Source organism: Xenopus laevis, chromosome 1L (genome assembly GCF_017654675.1).
Source record: "Xenopus laevis strain J_2021 chromosome 1L, Xenopus_laevis_v10.1, whole genome shotgun sequence".
In the NCBI taxonomy this organism is placed as follows: domain Eukaryota; kingdom Metazoa; phylum Chordata; class Amphibia; order Anura; family Pipidae; genus Xenopus; species Xenopus laevis.
In genome coordinates, this window is record NC_054371.1 from 57577617 (window position 1) to 57604100 (window position 26484).

Sequence of the window (26484 nt, forward strand, 5' to 3'; positions counted from 1 at the left end):
CATACCACTTCTTCTTTTAGATCATAAGCTCTTTTGGCTAGGGCCTTTTTTCCTTATGTGTAAGTCATCAACTGTATTTTTGTATGTAATCTGTATGTTCAGTCTACACCCATGTATTGCGCAGCTCAGTGGAATAGAAGGGCACTTTATAAATACACAATAATAATACAGTATAGTAATAATAAAGGAAGCAGTGACAGAAATATAATAGATATATAACGTATACACTGTGTAACTTTCTGATTTCTAGCTGTTGTTTTGTGGTTAAAGCTGGCCAGTTAACACCATCACAAGGTGTTTGCTAGACTCTAATTCTTATTCTGCAAGTTAAACGAGTGATAATTAAATCTGTGTTAATAAAAAAAATAACATGTTTCTGTGGCATATAAATGCTACAAAAATTCAATTAACTTTACTGAAAGTTATCTTTTTTGGCTAGGGTTTTTTTGTCTATTATAACTTTACAATTGTCAAAGGGGTAGTTCATCTTTAAGTTAACTTATAAGTATGTTTTTGAATGGCTAATTCTAAGCAAGTTTCAAATGGCCTTGATTTTTTGTAGTTTTTTAGTTATTTGCCTTCTTGTTTTGACTCTTTCCAGTTTTCAAATAGGGGTCACTGATCCCAACTAAAAAGTAAATGCTCTCTAAGGCTACACATGTATTGTTATTTCTACTTTTGGTTGCTCACCTTTCAATTCAGGCCTCTCCTATTCATATTCTAGTCTCTCATTCAAATCAATGCATGGTTGCTAAGGTCACTGGGAGAGCTACTGAATAAAAAGCTAAATAACTGAAAAACCATAAATAGTAAAAAATGCAAACCAATTGCAAATTGTCTCTGAATATCACTCTCTACATCTCACTAAAAGTTAATTTAGAGGTAAACAACCACTTTAAATTCCCTAGTATAAACTGTATAGGGCTCATTTAAGGCTGCAGCCTCAGTTGCAAAAATTGTTGCACTTGGTGTTGGTTGGTGCATGTGCAGATGTTGGTGGTACAGTGGTTAGCACTAATTCATTGTATCACTAGGGCTATATTTACCATATAGGCACTTAAGGGTCCATTTCTAAAGGCAGCAGGGATGGCCCTAGGGTTCTTATATGGTAATAAAAATTACCTTAAAAAATCTGAATATTTCCTGGCTAAATTTGGCAGCAGGGGGTGGGAGGTACATGGCTGGCTTCCACATCGCACATGCACATTATGTAACTCCTATACTGCTCATTTGCAGATGGTCTTGTGTCCTGGGCTTGATTTTGCCAACACTCATACAGACAAGTTATTTGGCTCCTGAGGATGTTGTTCCTATTTCATGTAAATGGGATTGTTAGACTGCAAGGTGTAATGAGACAGATGCTGATGTGAATGATGCACAGTATCAATATTAAATCTATTTGAAGAAAGGAAAATGACAAAGGGACGGTTTAGTGTTTTCACAAGTGAAGACTTTTATTTGCTAGCACTGTTCTGCAATGTAAGTTGTGAGAGACAGGCACGCACAGCCATCTGTAAAGCTCTGTTTATTCTCAGCTGTCTGAGTGACAGCTGGACATTTTGCGTAAGAAATCTCAATCTCACGCATCAATACCTGAATGTCACACACATTCTCCTTCTATGGCTCTCCTGATTGTTGTCACCACACTGTGCCCTACCTCCCTTCAGTTCCATTTATCTGCCCGCCTATTCGACTCAACATGGATGTTTTGTTAAGCTTCATGCACTTTACATATTTTCCAGTATGTTGTAGCTGATATATTTATTATCTTATTGATGTAACAGTTTTTTGCTGGCACATAGAGACTGACGTTAATATGGATATTGTACTATGAAATTAATAATCATTGCCTGCTATATTTCAATTCCAAAATCTCACACTCACTTTATTATTTACTTAATATGCCAGTGCCATGCAGAGTAAAAAGGCCGTTTCAGTCTGGGTTTGGTGGATCATGTTGCATAGGATTTCTGTTTGAAAGTGTATCATAATGCTGTATACTGTACTGAGAGATAAGCTATTATGCATATTGGCTTTATGCATCACCACTGCTCAGGCAAAGAGCATATTTAAATAGGTAGATGCAGTGTCGGACTGGCCCACCGGGATACCAAGAAAACTCCCGCTGGGCCAAGGTGTCAGCGGCCCTCCTGCTTCTAAATATTTGGCTTATTTCATGGCCATTGCCCTTTTTCTATGAGAAAAAAGAGGCTAAATAGATGGAATAATATGTTATAATATGGAAAGAAAAGAGAATAGGAGAATAGAGGTTGACTAAGGAAAGGAAGAAAATAATACTTAGAGTGGGCCCCTGGTCTAAAGGTGTTTGGGTAGGCCCCTGGTCTAAGGGTTTTTGGTGGGCCCCTGGTGTCCCAGTCTGGGTAGATGTTTTTAACTGTGTTAATTAAATTACATATTCCATTCAACTGGAAATTTGTGAGGCTCACTGCATCATATAGGAGAGACAGGAAAGCTATCAGTGAACTTAGATAACAAATGCATATCCCTGCAATCCTCGCACCAAATGCAATATCTAATAATATCTATATATCTATATCTATATCTATATATATATATATATATATATATATATATATATATACTTTTTTTACTGAATGTATACTGCATAGTTTTATGATACAGAAATGATCAACATACATTGCTACTAAGAGAAGTACAGAGCAGGACAACCATAAGACAAGTGCTCACAAGGAATAACAATATTCCCACTAGGTGTTTCTTGTTTACCTGACTAGGAAGATAGTGAAATAGAATCTTAATTTAAAAGTGGATTTGAAAATAGGTCAACTGAAGCAACGAGTAAAATATTTAAAGCTACAATATAATATTACTAGAAACAGATCATTCAAGGCATATCGCACAATAACGTGGTAATGTTATTTAAAGAAGAATGAAATCAGCATTTAATGACTTGGGTCTCCGTTGATGAACAGTTTTTCCATTTTACTGTTTTTAGTGTTTTATCTATTGTTGTTAGGTGCCTGTTTGTCTAACAAAAGAAATGCCAAAAAATAGTTCAAAAATGCTGGTGGACATTCACATCTGAAAAGTAACCCTGTTCGCATTTGTGTATTTTGGAGGTTTGATATACTGCTGGTGTTAGTATAAAGATACTTCAGGCTTATACACACTTATTTACTTGCACCTGTCATGCATAGTGGGGGGGGGGGCTTGTAGCCCCCCCAGGGTTGCCACCTGTCCGGTTTTGACCTGAACAGCCCAGTTTATTGAAAGGCTGGCAGGGTCAAAATTGAGAATTAGGAAAATTGGGCATGATTCTCTATGATTGACGTGGCAATCGGCTAATCGCCCTTTAGTCATGACCCCACCCCCGTCGGTTCACAACCCCACTCCATTACATCATGGCCCCACCCCATGCGTGGATTTAGATGGGCCAATATATGGCTACTCTACCCCCCCCCCCCACTATGTAGCATTTGCAAGAGCACACAATTTTATAGGGAACATTTTTTGTAAAGTAATGGTTCATCTGTACAGTGAAATTATTTGTATACCAATCTGACAGTATCCCTACTATCCAGCAAATATCTCCTTAGATCACTACTGGTATGCTTTGGGGGTTATAAAAAAGCAATGAATTGCATGCTTCCATACCATACCTCAAACTTAACATGCAGGGTTTAGTTCTACTTCTAGTTTCAACCTTAGAACACATGATATAAAATATAAGAGATGCACCCTATATACCGACTTATATAGTCTGTAAAAGGAAGGGGATCACACAGCTTGGAATCCTTGTCTCAGCCTGAGGAGGAATGGGAATGATACGGCTTGAGAACTGGACCTAAGGTATGAAGAACACCATAGTTGAACCTGGTAGAATGATTTTAGTTAATGTAAGGCTATCAAATTTATAGCAACTTTACCATAAAGTTGTTAATCTTTTTTGATTAGTATTTCTATATTAAGTATGTACAATATTTAGTGTGGAAACCTTGGTGCTCCACCTTCGAGGCCTGGATTTTTGGCAAGGCCACAAAGGTCTGGGTCTAGGGCGGGAAGATTTTAGGGGCATGCTGCCCATCCACATTATAAGGAGCACTGGGGTCACCTAGCTGTTTTAATGCTGTATGATCAATACTTCCGACGTATGTGCTCACAGGGGGGGTACTTGCCGGGGGTTGGTGCGAGGATCTTGCACTGTTGAGGTGCCCGAGTAAAACCGGACCTGTCCGTATGCTACACTTGCATACATTTTTGGGCAGCTGTGGTAGTAAAGGGTTGTGCCACATAATTCAGAGGTATTGGGTTTGTGTAATGTGTTGGGCATTGTGTATTGTTCCACGTAGAATAGACAATAGATGTTCAAAATGAATCCTTACCAGAATCAAAAGTCCCAAAAAGAATTTCCAGACTTCATCTACATTTAATAAAGGATAAGAAGCAGTGACCTAAGCAAAAGTCAGGCATATTAAAAGTGTCAGAAAAATCTTTATACAAAAGCAGTCTATGGCAACATTTCAGAAACGAAAAGGGCAAGTTATGTCACTAGGTTTCCTTGCATGCTTCCAAGTAATATTAAAGAAAGAAGTGGTTTCCTATTTTGTTTCCAGCCAGCAATACTGGAATTCCCACATTTTCCAAAATTGCTCAGAATTAACTTGCATGTAATCTAAACAATGTGTCTGTAATGTATGTATCAATGTAACTTCTCTGTGCCATGTTTTCATAAATTTGCTTTGAAAAAGCACAACCATAATTCTCATTAGTGTCCCGTTTTGCTTTGCCAAAGAATTGGTGAAATGGGGAAATTTCGCGAAACACATTGAAGTCATTGGGCGTTTTCACGCACAACAAAATTTTACACGAGCGACAATTTTTCTCGCTCTAACTGCATTAAAGTCATTGGGCTTTTTTTTCTTATGGCGACTTTTTTGTCCCAATGCATTTAAATCGGTGGGCATTTTTTCTTACGGCAACTTTTTTTGTCCGAATGCATTAAAGTCAATGGAAGGTTTTTCTTATGGTAACTTTTTTTCTCCAAACGCATTAAAGTCAATGGGCGTTTTTTCTTATGGTGACTTTTTTCTCCAAATGCATTAAAGTCAATGGGCCTTTTTTCTTATGGCACTTTTTTTGTCCAAATGCATTAAAGTCAATGGGTGTTTTTTTTATATGGGCGTTTTTTCGTGCCAGATTTTTCTGTGGCGAATTTTCGCAGCAGTTTCGTGAAAAAATTCATACATGGTAAAATTCTGAATTCTCATGAGTAATAATATATCTCGTACAGGATCATACTTTACACTGGTGGGGTTACCCTACGTTCTCCCACCAAAACTACCATGGAAATTTTAGATGTGATAGTAGTTTTCTAGCACTATACTAAAAGCACTTAAATGTGGGAGACTTTTGCTTTGTGGGCATGTCATATTACAACATCCATAGATGCTGTTATATTTCAGCTTGTGCATTAATGTGCATTAATGTACATATGGACATTCCTCAAGTGTTACATTTTCCTATTGAATAGAGTGAATGTAGAACTATTTCCACCCAGTCTCTCTAATCTAAGAAAGATAGGCTGGGAATTGTATAAATTGCAGTGATCAGGACTCAAGTGGGTGCATGTGTTTGAAATCTTGGCAGCGATGAGGTTGAGAAGACCATACTTAGATCTAATGCCTTTGTGCATAAATAAGTGCTACACTATACAAAGAAATTACATCTCTTTGAAAATGCTATGCCTTGTCCTCCAAGCCTGAGGTTAACATTGCTTTACAGAGGCACTTCATCTGAGGAATTACAGTGGAATTTAAGTGGATGATAATCTTAAAATTTGCATGTGCCTGCATAATTATATCAAAACTGGCAGCCGCACTCATGCACTTTAAATCTATGGATTGATTCAAAGGAATGCAGAACTTTGAACTAAGCCCTGATTTGGTAGGGCTTAGGCATGTTTACATAAAAGTAATTTAACAGGGGAAATGTTATACAAACAAACCCATAAATTGTGCTTCTCTCATTAACCTTTTCCTGAAATAAATTATTTATATAGTCCAATATATATAGGCCAGTGCCTATACATTTTGGTTTAACAATTTTCCATGAATTGCAAAAGAAATCAGCCTATACATCTCTCAGCTCTATGCAGTCTAAGAAAAGATCCCTAATAACATTGCTCTCATGACTGGACTCCATGGCAACCTCTGCAATATTCTATAAATCAAGTTTCGAACACCATTAGGCAGGGTGTCCAAATTCACATAGGAGGGCAGATCATAGTGCATAGGTAGATGTAACAATTTTGTTAAATGACTTACCATACATGACCTTTGTTTTGTCTTTTTATTCTGTCTGTCTACAATACAGTATATATATTTTTCTCCAAAATACATAGGCAAGAGAGCATTGTATGGCTATTAAACATGTTTGCTTTATTATTGGCTGCTATTATACAGTCTTGCATAATAATTGGCTTTATTTTTACGGTAATTTCCAGGGGCACTGCTGTCATGAGTAGAGTTCAGGAAACTCACCTTAGGAGGCAGTAGCCCATAAGTTACCAGGGGCGGCAAAATGTTGCTACTGGTATCTTTAAAAGGTTGGTTCACCTTTACATTTTAGTATGTTATAGAATAGCAAATTCTAAGCAACTTTTGTTTTTTTAATTATTTGCGTTCTTCTTCTTACACTGTCCAGCTTTGAAATGGGGGTCACTGACCCATCTAAAAACAAATGTTCTGTAAGGCTACTGCTACTTTTTATTACTCATCTTTCTATGCCTCTTAATCAAGTAAATGCATGGTTGCTATGGTAATTTGGACCCTAGCGATAGTTTTCTGCAAAATTTGGGAGGTCTGCTTTTTATTGGATTGTTGGAAATTATCGTAAAGAATATAACTTTTATTTTTGGGGATTAATATCTCTTTACAGTATATTTGAAGGCTACAATATACTAAATAACGTCACTATAAACTTGATCTTATTAGTGTGGAATATCTGCGCAGAATCATGGTATCACTTTGAACAACCTACAGTCACTCTTGAGCTGGCCATAGACGCAAAGATCTGATCATACGAATCAAGGATTCATACGATTTTCAGACCAGGGGTGGAGAGTCCCGGCATTTTTCGTCCCACAGAGATCGGTCGTTTGGTCGATCAGACAGGTTAAAAGATTTATGCCGGCTGCAGATAATATCTCTGCATGTATTGCCGATCGTACGATTTTCAGTGGGAGACTGTCACCAGCTTTGTCGAACATAACTTTCATAGGATTGCTGTCAAGGGCAGAACATCGGTTGATCTTTTACTACTTTATTTGATCGGAATGGTTAGTGGCAGGTCGGGAGATGGGGAAGTCCGATCGAGGATTCGAACGTTCGGATGTTTGCATCTATGGCCAGCTTTAGGAGCATGTTTACTAACATCCCCAAATATTTATCTCCAATGTTAATAAACATACATATACCTTAGGGTCTGTTCCTGATGCAGCCATGCCTGTATAATTCAGTGTTTGTCTATTTCTGTGTGGTCAGAGTCACTAAGCCTTGTTCTTTGCTGGCAGACACTAAAGGGAGACTCCAGAAAGTTATAGGAATGCCTAGACTGAGAAGTTAGTGAAGAATGGAGGCTTGAGGTGGACATACACAGGATTATAAGGTCTCTGCTCCTCTAGACTCAGTTAGCAGCTTATTGGATGGAGCACTTGGGAGGGCCTGTTTGACATATCTGGTAAAATATTGGCAGGATATATATTAGGCAGGTTTGAAAATTTGCCTTGCGTGTCTTAATAGGCAAAAATATAATCTGATTATTTTGGTCCAGCTCACCAGACAAGGGGGATCATAATATATGGCCAGCTTTACACAAGACTAAAACTACCAGCAAAAATCAAAACCCTGAGAGAAGATAAACAAAACAGAGCAACAGGTCAACAATTATGCAGTCACAAACTAATGGTAAAAAATACAATGTATAAATAAAGGTATAGTTGTTAGATATAACACTTTTCTCTTCAGAAGCAACAAATCAATTCCCTGCTATCCATGGATTCAATTTGCTGGACCTCTGCATAATGTGGGTGAGCTGCCATAATTTACATATATTTTATATATGCATGTTTACATACAATTTGGAAGTTGCTGACTAAAATCAAACAATCTCAGTAATCCTCACACTCAATTTCCTGGCACAACTGCAAGGTCAACATTTTAATATGCACACAGTGATAGCATTATGTCCTGGAGGAGAGACGTGCCAAAGCATGTTACAACATGTAAATACAAATGATTTAAGCCATCCGATTTCTCAAGTCAGTGGCACTATCACTAGCAGATAGCTTGGTATAACGGTAATAGGATCTGACAGATTGTCTATGCAGTCATATCAATTATCACTACCTGTCTTGCTCCAACAAAAGTCTTCAAACCTCCACAGAACTGTAACCGGTAGATCAGATAAGCTTTTTCATTTATACATCTTAGAATGTTCTTATGTATTACCTCCAGCGTTTTCCGATGGTGTGCTTTAACTCTCAGATACTTGTTTGATTGGAATTAGCTGAAGCAAACTATTATCAGATATTTGCCGATATTTAAAATGTCTCTTTGTAATCGCTCATTTGGGAAGATATATAATTATCTTAATTATAAGATTATCTTTCACAGATTTTAAAAAAAAACTAATAATGTTAAAATCCCAGGGTTTATTATGTAAGAAACAGCTCTGCTCATTTTGGAAAGACACTTGGCATTTTGCAAATTTAGAGGAACTGGAATATTGGAGTTTAGTTATTGATGCTAGGCAAATGTGAACCCATAAGAACCAACCCTCAAACTCAAATTGTTTTGAGATTTATTATACCACGACCCTGGAAATTGCTTGGATCTGAAAATACACCATCTAAAACCTGTCAAGGTCACGTAGGAGTCAATAGCAGAGGTCCCTTGAACCATTTGAAAATGTTAATAGCCTTCATAATGTAAAAATTTTGCCTGAAGACAAATGATTTGAGCGATTCGAGTTTCTTTTTAGCTGAGACCTCGATTTATTAGAGTTTTTGGGTTTCACACCTCGAACTCACAGAATCGTGTTTTTGGCATTCAAGTTTCTTCTTAAATAAGATACCATTTGAGTTGCGAGTTTATTCGTGTTCATCCGAGGTATAAAAAAAACTGTAACATTCGACCTTTGATAAATAACCTCCTTCAAGTCTGCTGTTAAAGGGGTGGTTCACCTTTGAGATAAATTTTAGTATGTTATAGAATGTCCAAACCCTAGTTGCAATTAGTCTTCGTTATTTATATTTTATTGTTTTTTTAAGTTATTTACCTTGCTCTTTTGCAAACTGGAGAGCTGCTGAAGAACAACCTAAATAACTAAAAAAAAACACACAGGTATGGGACCTGTTATCCAGAATGCTCGGGACCTAGGGTTTTCCGGATAACATATATTTCCGTAATTTTGGTCTTCATGCCTTAAGTCTATTAGAAATTAATTTAAACATTAAATAAACCCAATTGGCTTGTTGTGCCTCCAATAAGGATTACTTATATCTTAGTTGGGATCAAGTACAAGCTACTGTTTTATGGGCTCTTACTGACAAGCGTTTTTACCTGCGCTCCCCTGCGTTCCGTTTTTCTGCGTTCAGCCGCAGGGGAGCGCAGGAATAGACGCATTACATTTTTTCCAATGGGGCTGTACTCACACAGATGCGTGTAGGCGCCGAACGCAGGTTGAGACGCAACATGCTGCATTTTTCCTGCGTTCGGCGCCTACACGCGTCTGTGTGAGTACAGCCCCATTGGAAAAAATGTAATGCGTCTATTCCTGCGCTCCCCTGCGGCTGAACACAGAAAAACGGAACGCAGGGGAGCGCAGGTAAAAACGCTCGTCAGTAAGAGCCCTTACAGAGAAAAAGGAAAACATTTTTAAAAATTTGGATTATTTGGATAAAATGGAGTCTATGTGAGACAGCCATTCCGTAATTCGGAGCTTTCTGGATATTGGGTTTCTGGATAAGGTATCCTATACCTGTATAATTAAAAATGAAAATCAATTGCAAATTGTCTCAGAATATGACTCTACATCATACTAACCGTTAAGTTAAAGGCAAACAACCCCTTTAAGCCATACCTTATTCAGGAAATATGATCCAGTGTGGTGATCTTGGGGTAAGCCTCTTGAGAGACAATGGTACATGGGTTGATTTTGAGTGTGTTGTTCATGCAGCAATAAGTAGCTCCATGGTGGGGACACAAAATGCTTGAAGTCGCCCGTCTTTCACTTGTATCGCCTGGGTCCATTCCCTTGTCAGTCAGTTGTTATTTAGAACATGGCAGTCTATTCTGCACCTACTGAGTACTAATTGCTGCACAAACAAAACACTCAATATTGTCCCATGTGTCAGTGCTACAGGCTGAGACAGTACTACCCTCTAATAATCTTAGTAGTGATGGGCGAATCTGTGCCGTTTTGCTTTGTCAAAAAATGTGTAAACTTACCTCATTTGTGCATTTGTGAAATGCATTGAAGTCACTGGGCATCAAAATAATTTTGACGTGCGACAATTTTGACGCGAAAATTTTTCTACGCGCAACTATTTGGTCCAAATGCATTAAAATCAATGGGCGTCTGAATATGCCAATTTGGATGCGCAAATTTTTTTTGACGCTGGCGAATTGACACAGCAGTTTCGCTAATTAATTAGCTTGCAGTGAAACATGGAAATTCATGTCTGGCGAATTTATTCACCCATCACTATTTGTGAGGAATGAGGCAACTGAAAATAAAAATATATTTAGCTTCTAATATTTCTATTAGGCAAACACATTCCAATATGCTACAATATCTCTATGAAACAAAACTTGGTTTTCCTGCTCAATTTCTCATAAAGACATTACAAGAAAGCAAGCATTACAGCTAAATGCTAAAGCCAAGAGTCTCATGTGTACAAATACCCTACAATGCATAGGTTAACCTAAATATGGAATCAGCTCAGGGCCTTTTTATATGATTGATATACTCAGTTATTTCTATTGTCAGAGTCAAATAGGTGCCCTGCAATTATGCTTTATTACATATATTTTCTTTATGGCATTCAGAAACCGTTTCTTTAAGGTACCAAGTGATTGAAAAAAATCAAAACCGAAATCTATTCAAATTTATATCAATTAGTGCTGTCACATAGTCATTAGATAAAAGCACATCATTTGACCATACATAGAAGAATGGCTATATATATATATATGTAATCTTTTCTTGTTGCCTTATTTTAGCAGCTCAGCAGAAGTACTAGATTACCTAACTGCTGGCACATTCACAACAATTGTGCGCTGACTGGAGTCAATTAAATACAAGATACCTAGAACAACAAGCTACAAGGGGCACAAGCTATTTGAGTGGTGGTAGGGGTGGTTCGCCTTTACACTAGCTTTTAGTATGTTATAGAATGTCTCATTCTAAGCAACTTTTCCATTGGGCTTCATTTTTTTCTTTTACATATTTTTTTTAAATATATATATAACTCAAAAACCACAAATAATACAAAATGAAAACCAATTGCAAATTGTCTCAGAATATCACTCTTTACATCATGCTAAAAGTCAATTTAAAGGTGAACAACCCTAGTTTGCAACTCACATAAGATTTCCAAAACTTGAAATTAGTGTATTGGAGCATCTTCTGTTGCTACTGTATGTTCTTTATCAAGTATTTACTTGGGCATGCCTTTGAAGACCAGTCTCAATGACTACATTTATAGATATTTCAGAGAAATATTACTATTAAATCCTATATGCATTTATACTCGGGTCAACCAGGCATAATTTTCCATAATTATCAAGTATCTTTGATAAAATGAAGACAAAAAGGAACACCAAGAGCCCCAATAGTGTAATATGTTTTTACAAGGAGTAATAGTAGAGTAAACAAGTTAATACTCACAAGCCAGGGTTACCGATAGGCAACCACTGTATAGGCAGGTGGGGAGATTATCCTGACCCCACTCAGGAATAAGACGTCGCTCTCTGTAGAAGAAGAAAAAGGGGATGATACCCCTCCACTCGGGGTGGACTCGATATAGTAGTAAGACAAAACAGAGGCGCCAAAAAGATAAAAATAGCTAAAAGCACTTAAAAACCCAATGGGTAATTCAGAGGAGGTAGTAGTGAACTTACCTCCTCCAAGCAGACACCAACGAAAGTGGTAATTTTCAATAATAGTTTATTCACAAAACAGTATTGCAACACTGTACAGCAATACTGTTTTGTGAATAAACTATTATTGAAAATTACCACTTTCGTTGGTGTCTGCTTGGAGGAGGTAAGTTCACTACTACCTCCTCTGAATTACCCATTGGGTTTTTAAGTGCTTTTAGCTATTTTTATCCTTTTGGCACCTCTGTTTTGTCTTACTACAAGTATCTTTGATAGGTTGAACTGATATGGGTAATTAATTATGGAGCTTGACAGAAGTTGACTGTTTATTATTGAAGTAAAGAATGAACATGATTTGGTGAATTATCCAGTTTGAATGTGTGTCTGTGTGTATTTTTAAATACTTTCTGAACACTGGAAAGTCAATACCAATGTGGCCCAACAGATTATACACTGACCACCTCCCCCACTGTCTCATGTTCTGGGATCTTGGGTTTTGGCATTTGGATCACTTCAGGTATTATTAGTAGCAAAGAGATCTTTGGGTCCCTACAGTTATCTAACTTTGAGGTAGAGCGTAGAGGAATATATGTATAAAGGGTAAATGCTGTGCTCACATTTACTTTGAGAAGTCCCCTTAAGAGTTAAGAAGATTTCAAGTGTTTCAGAGGATGCCATCATTCTTATCATTTATAGCAGCCAAGCAGAGTGATACCTTCCTTATTCACATAGTGTAAACATTCTGGGGCCACTGTGTCATATTGCTGGGCTCACTGTTTTATGAAACGCTGGGGCCACTGCTACATGTTTTATATTGCTAGGGCCACGTGTCATATATTGCTGGGGCCTCTGTTTGTCATGCTTTCCGGGCACAAAAACCAGGATGCTGGGGAGGACCCCCCTTACAGCTCCCCACTAGTTACATTTGGTATCTAGTCAAGGTACCAGAGCCCAGAAGTAGTGATGGGCGAATAAATTCTGCTGGCACAAATTTGCGGTGAATTTTCGCGTTTCAGAGCCAGCGAATAAATTCGCAAATCTCCCGTGAAAATTCACAGATTTTTTTCGTGAAAACGTCCGATTTGCATGATTTTTTTCGTGAAAACGTTTGAATTTCATGATTTTTTCGGGAATTTTCCGATTTCATGATTTTTCGCAAATTTTTTGCCATTTCGCAAATTTTGTGGGAAATTCGCAAATTTTCGGACGAAACAGGAGAAATTCGCCCATCATATTGCATCATATTGCATATTGTAAATTCGCCCATCATATTGACAGTGATGAACTATTTTTTTGGGCATTTCTAGAAATAGTGCTCAAAATAGCAAGATAAAGATAAGGGCTAGTAGCAGACTTGGGAAAACCAGAAACAGGCCAGAGGTTCAACAGCAGTTAGCCAAGGATACCAAGCGAAGTACCAGAGAGGGTTATTGATAGTACAGAAGGGGAAAAAGATATATTTCAGTGTCGTCTGCATAAACATGATCCATAAAATCCATAGAATCCATAAAACATAATCAAGTATGCAAGGAAAGTTTGTATGAGAGATCATATGACATATTTCATATTTTTTCTTGCAGCATATACAGTAAAAGTACAGTAAAAGTACAGTAAAGGTTTATTGTATAACACCAGATTCTGCTGTATACCAATGTATTCCCTCCAATTCGTCTGTATTTGTAATAAGGTGAATATTTGTGTAGTGTGATTTGTTGCTGAGCAGAGGTCACACTGCTGTAAGCACCTTGTCATGTTTCAGCTGGTTTGTTTACTGCAAAAGGTTTACTTAATATGACACTGGACGTCAATGAAAGAAAGGCTTCTACATCCTGTGAAAAATATTAGCACCTTAACAACAGGTGTTACTAAATATACATTACATTTTCTATCAAATCCCACTACAACATAGAGACTATAATAATGTCTACAATGACAAATTCAGTTATTAGCAGAGCAAAAGTTCTAAAATGACTACAAATACATGTTCATGACAACATCAAATCTAACATTGTTGTAAATTCCTGGAATTTACCAGCAAAATGCCGGAGCTGTAAGGGGCCCAATGTTCCAAACCTTCAGTCCCATGCATGAAAGTACTTGCACCTAGCTGATAGACAGTGCAAGCTTGTGCCAGATTAGAAATCTAGTGTCAAGAACAGTGCAGAGCTCACACAGTCAAAAGAGAGCCTTGTAGTTAAAGGAGACTTAAGCTCTCTTAAATTTAGCAGGAATGTGTATACAATGTGTATCAGTCTAATTTATTGATAATTTACTGTATATAGAAATCCCCCATCTGATCCACTTCCTGCTGCCTCCTTTCCCAGGCTGTGCAGGGGATCTGTTGGCAATCGGCACACTGCACTACTGAAGAAAACCCAATCATCTTGGGTCTTTGCTTGTTTAAATGTTGGGCTGTAATTGATTATCCGCCTGTTACGCTGCTTCTGGCAGGGACTGTTAGAACACGCCCACCCCTCATTTGAAACAGGACAGGAGAGTATCAGATCTATGGGGAGTTACAGTAAATGAGCGATTTTTAAAGATAATGCCATTATTCATCATTGCCTACAAGATTAGGTGGGATTTAACTTACACGCTATGTTATGCACCATTCCTCTTAATTTTAAACGTTAATTTAACATTTTTTTATACTGGCATGAGCTGTTCACTTTTGGACTTTTGTCAAATAAATGTTTACTTTGTACGACATTACATTACAGTGATAACTAAAGTTTGTTACTATTGGTCCTGCATATTTGACTGTTGCCTCTGCAGAAGGGGGTCTCTCATCTCTTCTCTGCGACTATGCAGAAGATAGGAGTCTGTAATCAATTTGCTTACCATTAAATCCTATTGACAGCCAAAGAATTAACGCTAAGCAAATGAATGTGAATTATAGGCTTAAGTGCAGTTCCACTTATTGATGGTAACATTTAAGGGGCGTTGGAAGATAATGATGCTGAAAATGTTTTAAACTGGTTTTAGGTAGCGCTCTGGCATCTGGAAGGAGATAGAAAAAAGGTTATTGATAGTACAGAAGGGGAAAAAGATATATTTCAGTGTCGTCTGCATAAACATGATACTGGAATTAAAAACCTCAATTTTTCTTGAGAATATTATATAGTAGTGTATAGTTAGATATGCAAGGGAATACACCTATACATATAAGATATGCAGGGGACAAATAATGGGCCCTTGGGCAATATGAAAAGGAAATTGAGTGCAACTGTATTGTACTTTCTTGTTAGCTAGGAAAAGCAATTATGTAAGCATTGAGCTTCTGTAACAGTGGGTAAAAAAGACTGTATTTATATGTTAGGAGGGAAACTAGCTTGATTGTTTTGAGCAATTATATTCCCAGTGAAGTTATATCAGAAACGATCACTCAAAATGGAAATTCAGGTAGCTCTCTGATCCCCATTGCTATAGATCTGTTATTTTTCACCCATGGTCTTTAGGGTTGTTAATTTTTTTTAAAGATGTTTGGTTGCAATGTGTATACACAGTAAAGGCGAACTGCTTCCAACAAAGATAATATAATTAGGAAATGATCACAATTATCATTTTTAATATTCATGTCATTGCCTCTTGGATATTAAAGTTAATTCACTGCTTTTATTATAAAAAAAAAAAACCCAGAGTAAACAAAAAAGGTTCTAAAGAAATCTGTATTGGGTGTTCATTCACCTACAGGCACAGATTAGATTAATGTCCCATATAAGCCTGAGTGTTGTTCCTCTGTATGATTGTGTGTATCTAATTAGTCTGGAGACATGAATGTAGTTATTGTATAATATTAATATTGTTGCCTCTGTGTTTAGTTTCATTTTGCAATGTTACCTTTTGCTCGGCTTATAGATACAATGCAAGGGATGGGTAGGAATTTTGTCTATTGATAAAATTCTTATTGCATAACACAAAACTTCAAAAGTAAACAATATACAATCTTCTTTACAAAAACCTGGATTTTTTTATAAAATTCTGGAAAATTAATAGAAGTGGACCTAAATAGAAAGATTTTTAATAGAAAGCAACAATAACAATAAAATTGCAGCCTCTCAAAGCAACAGATTTTTGGATGACAGGGTCATTGACCCTAATCAGCCAGATAACATTTTAAGATGGAAGCTGAAAAGAGGCAGAAATTAGGCAGAAATTACATAGTTAAGTTGGGTTAAAAAAAGACCAAAGTCCATCAAGTTTAACCCCTCCAAATGAAACGCAGCATTCTTACACACACTGAAACTATATATACCAATTTCTATATTAATTGTAGATGTTAGTATCACTATAGCCTTGGATATTATGCTTGTCCAGGAAATTATCCAAGTCCTTCTTAAAGGCATTAACAGAATCAGCCATCACAACATCACCCGGCAGTGCATTCCACAACCTCACTGTCCTGACTGTGAAGAACCACCTACGTTGCTTCAAATGAAAGTTCTTTTTCTCTAGTCTAAAGGGATGACCTCTGGTACGGTGATCCATGGAAAAAAAGATCTCCCACTATTGGTCTATAATGCCCTCTAATGTGCTAAAAATGAGTAATCTTGTCCCCTCGCATGAAAGAGAAAACAACCCCAACCGTGAGAATCTACCCTCATAGTTTAAATCTTCCATGTCCTTTACCAGTTTAGTTGCACGTCTCTGCACTCTCTCCAGTTCATTTATATCCTTTTTAATGACAGGAGCCAAAACTGCACTGCATACTCCGGGTGAGGCCTTACCAGAGACCTACAAAAAGGCAAAATTATGTTTTCATCCCTTGAGTTAATGCCCTTTTTATGTAAGACAACACTTTATTTTCTTTAGTAGCCACAGAATGAAACTGTCTGGAATTAGACAACTTGTTATGTACAAAAAAAACCCTAGATCTTTCTCATTTAAGAAAACTCCCAACACACTGCCATTTAGTGTATAACTTGCATTTATATTATTTCTGCCAAAGTGCATGACCTTGCATTTATCAACATTGAGCCGGCAGGCAGAGTACGGCACACACAAGGAGCATAGGGCAGGCAGAGTATGGCACACTGGCAGAGTATGGCACACACAGGGAACATAGGGCAGGCAGAATATGGCACACACTGGGAGCATAGGGAAGACAGAGTATGGCACACACAGGGAACATAGGGAAGGCAGACAACAGCAGGATACAGTAAAACATACTGTATCAGGACCACTCAAAGATGTACAGTTAATAATGTACTCCATACAGTGACAAAATGTAGGTACCCCTCCAGCAGTTTTTTTGAGGTGTTAACTGGTGAACAATGTAGGAACTTTCTGGGTCTGAGGTGTGAACAGTATAGGGCTTTAGGGTGTGAACAATAGAGGTTTTACAAGTGTGAACAATGCAGGGTGGATTATATGTGTTGATAATGCAATAGTTTACTGTCTGGATTTGAAGTGTAAACAATGCAAGGAACAGTTAATCTCAGTACTGATACCTTTTAAATTTAAGCAGTCACAGCAGACAGACCTTCATGTGGGGCCCACACAAGGGGGGGTCGTGGGCTGCCAGTTGGTAAGCACTGATTTATAAAAAAAAATACTTCTGATAAAATATAAAAAACCTAAGGTAATGCTAGGACAGGAACTTCTTTTCTTTCCAAATTGTGGACGTATAGGAGGTTTAAAAGAAATGGCTGTGACAGATGGATACTCATTTGTATTAGCTGATACTGACAAATTAATAATAAGAATAATAAACAGTGCCTTCACATTCTCCTATTTGACATTCTTGGGGGTATATGTATCAAAGAGTGAAGTTAGAGTTCACCACAGTCTCCTCTCTCTGCCTCTCTCCATTCATTTCTATGGGATTTTTAAAGGCGTGTTCATCAAAGGGTGAAAGTGAAAGTTCACCCTTTGATAAATAAGCCTTTAAAAATCCCATAGAAATGAATGGAGAGAAGCGGTATTTCACTGTGCTGATCTCTAACTTCACTCTTTGATAAATATATCCCTTGGGCTTCAGTTAAGAGAGGCTAGTACTTTTTAAGCTGAAGTGCCCTCATCAGTATAGCCATGGGGATGGGGGGAGTAATGAACAGATAGGAAGGCTTAGCCTCTCCTAGAAGAGACCAAGTACTATATGAAGTATCTGATTAAATTGTCTCCTAGAGAATGCAACATATTGATCGCTTCTCCATACAAAGTGTCACATGTGGCCTAGCAGAAATAGGCCACTGTCTGCATTACTGTGGCTGAGTCACTGTCTGCTCAGTCACTATTTCCATCTCTCAGTGGGGCTTTAGGAAGGACTGACTGCTGTAAGAATGTGCTAATGCCACTAGTTCTTAATGTGTTGCATTTTCTGCTTTGGAAATGAGTAAAACTATTAGTCTGGGCAATCCTGTTTAACCTAAATAAATGAGGTGGCCATACCACTCTTTTAAAACTACATGGACAAATAACACATGCTGAAGCCATGGAATATTACACTAAACAGTTTGTTAATTTTACATATACTCAGTTTTACAGGGATGCTTTGCTAGTGTTGGGTAACTCACCTAACATTATTTTAACATCTGGAAACTTTTGAAAAGCCTCTTCTTAGAAGCATGTCCAATAGGCTGTGAAGGAAATACTGGAAGGAACACATTTGACGTAGAGCTGCAGAGATCTCACAATAACCTTTTCAGACATGTTTGGTTATAACAAGGCAGAATGGAAAGGTGCAGTTACCCTTACCATATAGCATCTGTATTAAACATATCATGAGATTACCTGGCAACCTTTGTTTGATATAACTTGCAGTACATGGAAAAGATGACAGCCCTATTCATCACAAATATAGTACACATTTAATAAAGAATACAAGTAAAAATGTTCTTACAAATTTGCAGTGACAAATGGCTCCATTAGTATCTCACAAGGCTTGAACAAGTGATCCAGCACTTGGACACGCAGTCGAAATATATCAGTGTACATTATGCGGCCATACACTTGCTGATCCTTCACAGTACATGACCAGGTTTGACCCATGGTCCAAACACACAAATACCATACAGGTGGCCCTACACCTGACCACTTTCCTTTTGTTCCATGCCCTTAGACTGACAGCACTGCTTTGCTTTACTTCTTCATTTGTGGATCCACCATCCAAGTCCCAGTACTATCACCACTGCAGGGCTCATAACATGCATTCTTCTTTAGCTTTAATTTCTACAAAGCAATATGGTATGCTCCTGAGATAAATACTAGCCTTAAATTATATATATATCTATATATATATATATATATATATATATATATATATATATATATATATATATATATATATATATATATATATATTTATTCCTTTAAGGGGTTATGAGTGAGCACCATTTATCTAAAAGATGAAATATGGAAGTTCTTGGTCAATATTTTCAGCTATTCCCTAAAGCAGTGGCTGTTGGTTCATTTCAAGATTTTTATTCAGGTCCAACCTTTTTGTCATGGTCCTTTAACTCATAAAGTTAGAGATAAAAGAAAAACATTCTAATATCTAATTCAGCAAATAGGTTTTCAGTCCAATTGGCATAATTACAAATGTTAACATGGGGAGGCACATTTATCAAAGGTTGAATTTCGAATTCATTCATCCTTTTCATCAAATTTGATTTGGTTATTTTATAAAAAAAAAAACAAATAAGTAAAACTCGCACAAAAATATACCGTCTTGAAAACTCGAATCAAATGTGAATCCAATTAGGCGAAAAAAACTTGAATGTCAGGAATGCTGCTAACGTCCAAATTGGTCCCTGGACCTCTCCCATTGACTTATATGTGAACCCGGCAGGTTTTAGGTGGCAAATAGTCAAATTGGAGTTCTTAAAGGGCCAGAGTATGATAAATCTCGGAATTCGAATTTGAATTAAAACTCTAATCAAGTTTGGATAATTCACAATTTGAATTTGAGAGTTTTGACCATAAAATTTTTTTGACCCATAATAAATCTGCCGCTTGGAGTATTTGCACCAAAAAGAGATCATTCACTGAATACTGCCAATTTACTAAAATGAGAGTGTGTGAGATTTTGTAGATTACCTTCCTGAGATTACCTTGGTGAAAATGCACTTCACCTTGGTGAACATTCAAATCTTTTCACCAGTGGTGAATTTTCACCAAGACAAAATTCCACATACCTGGTGAATCAAGGTGAACTTGAGTTATGTTTGAAAAATTCACACTTTAGTAAAAATGCCCTTTTATAATACTGTATAATTAATGTTGAAACTGTGTTTTAGGTATATCTCGGAGAATAAACAGGAACTTGCCTGAAATTTCACCCTAACTAGTTTTCAGATTAATAAAAAAGTAGATGATATTAGCGTATTAGCTATATTAGTATATTATAATGATTATTTTACTACAGCGAACTGCTGAGGCTGTAAATCACAACACGTACACACACATTCCATCTTACAACATTACTATACACATGTAGCAATCATAAAACAAAACACACGCTGAAAAAGAGTTCATGAAAACAGAAGCCTCCAACTTATGCAAATCCCCACCAGTATCTTCTCCATCACATCACCCACGCAACACACACAACACAGTCACATTGCCCATACAAGTCAGCAACATTTAACAACAATCCAGAAATTGGGGGAAGATTCATGAACCTCTTATTTAATATTGTTGTTATGCAGCACTAATAAAGATTCCTGCAGAGATTTCAACCTCCTGGAAACTAAATATGATTAATTTGGTCATACATGTGTTACACCCACCAATAGGGTTGCCACCTATCCCAATCGCCGATCTCCATGTCATAGCCCCATCCCTGATGTCATCAGCCCACACCCGCCACACCATCAACCCCCCCCCCACGTCATCGGACTGCCCCATCATGGCCTGCTCCCCACCCGGAGTTAACGGTGGGGAAAGGTGACAACCTTCCCCCCAACCAAGCTCTATTACGATCCAAACATGTCCCATGCTCCACCCACTTCCAGGGGGTGTTTAGTGGTGACTACCAAATAATCCAGGAGGGCTGATAAATCTGTTTTAGCTTCAAAAAACTATCCTGATATATTCCATTCTACTTTAAATTAAATATTATAGAAAATAAATGTACTGAATTGAAAGCTTGCCTATAGACTTTGCATTGCATTGAACTAATATTTTTAATAAGCTTTTTACTGTTTAGGGTGTTAAAGTTAAGCACGCTTGTTTACCTGTAACACCCATAATAAATAATTGAAGTTAACTGCTCAAAGCTGCTTAACACACCCGAAAGGAACACAAAAATTAAAATATAATGTAGTATTACCCTACACTGGTGAAATAGATATGTTTGCTCCAGAAACACTACTATAGTTTTTATTAACAAGCTGCTGTGGAGAGATGGAGGCATTGAAATAGGGCTAAATAGCTCAGGTTAAATAGTGGATAACGGATAAGCTCTGAAGAACACCATTATATTCTAGAGAGCTTATCCGTTATCTGCTATGTAGTCTGAGTCTTTACTGCTTTGTTTGTCTGCCAGTAGTGTTTCTGGAGCAAACACATCAGTTTTACCAGTGCAGAGCAACAGTACGGTATATGTTAACTACAGTGTATGATAATTAATTACTTTAAAATGCTTTCATTTTTTTATGTTACTGTTTATTCCAAAACTAAACCAAACCCCAAGCCTTCTGGTTTTAAAAAATTGCAGGCTACCTATTGCATTCTGGTTTACCTCTGGGTGAGCACACATTAAACAAAATAAAAAAGCCTGTGCCTAGTTTAAACTCTACAGGGGTAATGTCTTAAACACACAGTGTTTTAAATGTGTTAAATCACCTATTACAACCAGTCTGCATTCACAGATTACCTGGCTGCTATTGCTGACGATGCTTATATAATATTTGCATATTTTATAATATCCCCCCACATGAGTACTAAGGGTCTTGTGAAAAAATATGAAATAATCTGTAAAGACCAGAATCATTTTTCAGAATGTTTCTACAAATCTCTGGTACATGCACTATAGGTATACACTGAATAATGCACTAGGGTGCTCATTTTCAGTAGCTGAAACACTTAAATGCAATAAAACACTATCAGATAGTAATCTTGCTATACTTGTTATGCCCAATCTCTTGCCCAGATGATGAAGTGAGACATTATACTGAAATACAAGTGTCTTAGATAAATGTCCTATTTATTCTAATCACACATTGGATCTTCATTGGTTAGCATGAAGCTTTTTAATTGCTTGAACTGAAAAGGCCATATTTCCTGCTTGTTTATCATTACCCATCCATGCCCATCAGTACTAGAATTATATGCTGTCAAACATATAGCAGAAAACTTTATACAAAATGTTCATCTACACAATAAACAGGACCATATCCAGACACCAGAGAAGATGAAAATTTTAAACCAGGAGTAGAGTGATGATTTGTTACAGCTTGAATCACTCACTTGCTTAATATTACTTGCATGATGATGTTTGGAAAATACAAAGTGTGTACAAAAAGTGTACAAAAATTGCAATCATGTTCTATAAATCTGTACTGCTATTTTGGCTCAGAAAGTACATTCTAGCTACGATTGGCAGAAACATTGGTTATAGTGGACTTTCTCAGCCGGTCCCTGTGATGGAGGAGGAAGGGAGTGGTGTATTTGTAAACAGGCAGATCAACAGAGGTAGAATGCAGCAATAAATCATAGGCAAAGCATAACACTTGCACCTCTGTGGAGATGGTCTGGCAAGTTTAAGATACACCTTTACAACCACCAGTTAGTGGTTTGGATCTTTTCCAGTAGAAATGTTCAAGGAGTAAACACTAGACTGAATCCCTATTCTTACTGTGGTCTCTTTACTTGAAGGACTGTTAAGCCCAAGGGAGAGCCACCTCCAGCTAAAACTTGAGCATAAGGCTGATTTAATTAGGTAAACTGCCTGGAATGTGCTAGGACAGTTGCTAATAGCTACTGTCTAACCTTGTCCCCTGATTTCCCTAAGGGGTTGGTATCCCGTGGCCTTGTTTATCCCAGGCTCCCCAGCAGACATACACCTTTCCCTAAGGGGTTGGTATCCTGGGGCCTTGCTTATCCCAGGCTCCCCAGCAGACATACACCTCAGATAGAAGATAGAGGCCAATTGTTACATTAAAGCTACCAGTAAGTGGTCATATCCCTGGGCCTGTGGGGAATAATAACCCGGCCAGGTACTGGGACTTAGAAATAGAGGAAAATACTATTTCCAATCATATTGCCTTGGGCAGCAGTAGTTACCAAGGGTGGCAAAAAGCTCTCTGCACCAGTGATGAGGTCCCTACTGGATCCCCTCAGGTGTAAAAAGGCAAGCTCTTGGGGGGGGACAGCATCACAGGAGCCTCTCTGGTGTCATCACAGCTAGAATCACCCCTGGGATCCCTACATATCTAGTGTCTACAGAAGCTACCAGGCTACCCAGAGAGACCTCAGCATATATAAAATTAGCATATATATATATATATATATATATATATATATAAGAATAATTTGTACAATCAATTGATTGACAAGGAAGTTGTTTTTTTCAGCGTAAATTAAAGGACATCCACAGTACATCTCGTACAACTCACAGGGAATTCTCCCTTTGCAGTACAAATTAAAGAAAATAGGAGGGAGAAAGAATGGTATGGAAACTGCTATCCAGAATGATTGGGACCTGGGTTTTTCCAGATAACGGAACTTTCTGTAATTTGGATCTCCATACCTTCAGTCTGTTTAAAAATAATTTAAACATTAAATGTTATTTCATTATAGTGGATGGGAGATGGCCTTCCCATAATTCAGAAGTTTTTTGATAACGGGTTTCCAGATAAAGGATGCCATACATATACAGATATGGTACCTGGTATTAAAATGCTCAGGACCTGGGGTTTCCTGAATAAGTAATCTTTCTGTAATTTGGATCTTCATATCTTAAGTCTACTAAAAATCATTGAAACATTAAATAAACCCAATAGGATTGTTTTGCCTCCAATAAGGATTAATTATATCTTCATTAGGATAGAGTTCAAGGTTCTGTTTTATTATTACAGAGAAGCGATAAATAATATTTAAACATTTGATTTATTTAATTAAAATGTAATCTATGGGCGACAGAGAGTTAGAGAGCTGTATTAAAACATATTTTCACAGGTAAGAAACTTGCATATTTATAAAGCTGTCCAGAAACAGAACTAGAGGGGGGTGGGCCCTGGCGCAGGACGCGCAGCTGGGATATGCGCGGCGCACGGACTGCCGGGACCCGCTGAGGGGGTGCGGGCCCTGGCCCGCTCGCACCCCTGCTCCCCTGGTAGTTCCGCCCCTGAAGCTGTCTATTTTTTTTTGCAGTGGTGTAGTCACAAAAAAGAGGTGTGACCCCAAAATCTAAAATTGAAAACAGGGTTGTTGGAAAACTCATGTAATGCACAGCAATTGCTGAATCAGATATTGGAGCTTGTTGTTCTGCAGTTTGACTTATTCTCTACTGAAAAGTTGTTTGTGTACTAAGCAAATAAACCCAACAGTAAAGGTCTTAAGTTTACATATAAGCTGCCCTTCTCATCCCACTGCCCTTTTGCAATTACCCAATCAATCAAAATAAACTTTGCTTTATTACATTCAATCGGTTCCGAGCACTTGTGACATTTCTAAAATTTCTATTTGTACCCCCTATATTATTTTCCTTTAATTTTACTCTTTGTGCTGAATGCATGGAAGTTTAACATCTGACCCTGCAGAACAATACTAAACCTTTCAAACTGCAGAAAACAATGTAATACTGCTGTCACAATGCACCTTTGGAAACAAATTTATAGCAAGTTGATTCCAGATTTGATTTTTCATAAATTTGCCCCTTAGTCCCTACATTAAAACCTAGTGAGGAAAGATTGTTTATAATGGTGGGCAAGCAGATTTCTTTTGATTAGACAGGGACACGAAAATAAATGTAGAAAAATAAGAATTTACCTTTAATTGTTCAACAATTACACATAAACAGGGTGATTGTCTTCATACGGTAATATGGCATCAAAAATATACCAGCCTCTCATAGCTGAGAATGTAGTCTTCCTGACTATCCAAGGGGCTCTCCCAGGTACTGGTCCACCACAAGGTTAGTTACTCACAGTTCAGGGATAACTTCTTTCTATCAGTCAGACCAAAGTCAGTGTTCTAAACACCGTGTGACTACTAACCACTAACTAGAATCCATGTGCTGTATTCCTTATCATTTATCATCAGGTTTATCATACACCACAGTAGAGTAAGACTTTGAATTTTAGTCTACTTCACAGTAGCCCTAGATAAACACTTGTCCCACTGTGACTTCTGACATCATTCTCACTCATGATCAGTATGAAGTTATGCCATATAACCCTATTCAATTTGCAGTGACCATCATACAGTCCTTATTGGTTCTGTTACTCAAAACCAAAATTCTTATCCAGCTGTTATCAGTGTTACATTTGAGAGGGGCTTCTTCTCCCCGAGTTATATATGCAATCTGATCATTCATTTATATACCGAGTGATAAACTCACATGCAAATTGTCTTGTACCTGAGCAGCTATAGAAAACTTTCAATAATCCTCTCCAAAATAAGGTTGGGAATACCCAATGCCCCTACTTATGGGAAGCAGAGCCAGAGATAAGAAGCAAGAACTGTGATATATTTAGCAGCTTTATCCTGCATGTATAAGTAAATATTGTATGGACAATGATCTATAAACAAAACTTTAAATATTTATTCAAAGGCATTTCTAATTTGGGCTAAATGTATGAAACTTGGACCTCTGCTGCAATCCCATGAAAGCTTATTGATAGGTAGTTTAGCTATTGATATTCTATACCAGATAAAGGAGATCCATCATCCTGTTTACTTAAAAATAGGCCTGTCTGGTGATGGGAACTTCCTCATTCTGAATATACTGAGTGCGTCCACATCAAAGTAGCTAAACGGTATTGATTTAGCCATGATTCTGATTATCGCCAAGGCTCTAGGGCTCTGAATTGCTAAGCACTGCAGGCTTGACCTCAAGTGAAGCAAATCATCAATATCTGTTGGAATTATAAATCAACATTACTACAAAACATTCAGACAAGGGAAAACTCTGGGCCATTTGATTTACCTTAGGTATTCAGTTCAGGTAGCTCCCACGTCAACACAGGTGGATTATTCACATTGACTCAACTGCTTTTAGAATGTAAAAAGTACTGTAAAAAAATTCAAGGTCACAATTTGTGTGGCAAAAATCAAGCTTAACTTTGCTTAACTTTCCAAAAGAAACATTTTAACAAGTTTCAAGGTCAAAACCAGTGTTTCAGATTCTCACCTCTCTGGAGTTGCCCTGCGCCCAAGCACAAATAAAAAAAGATAA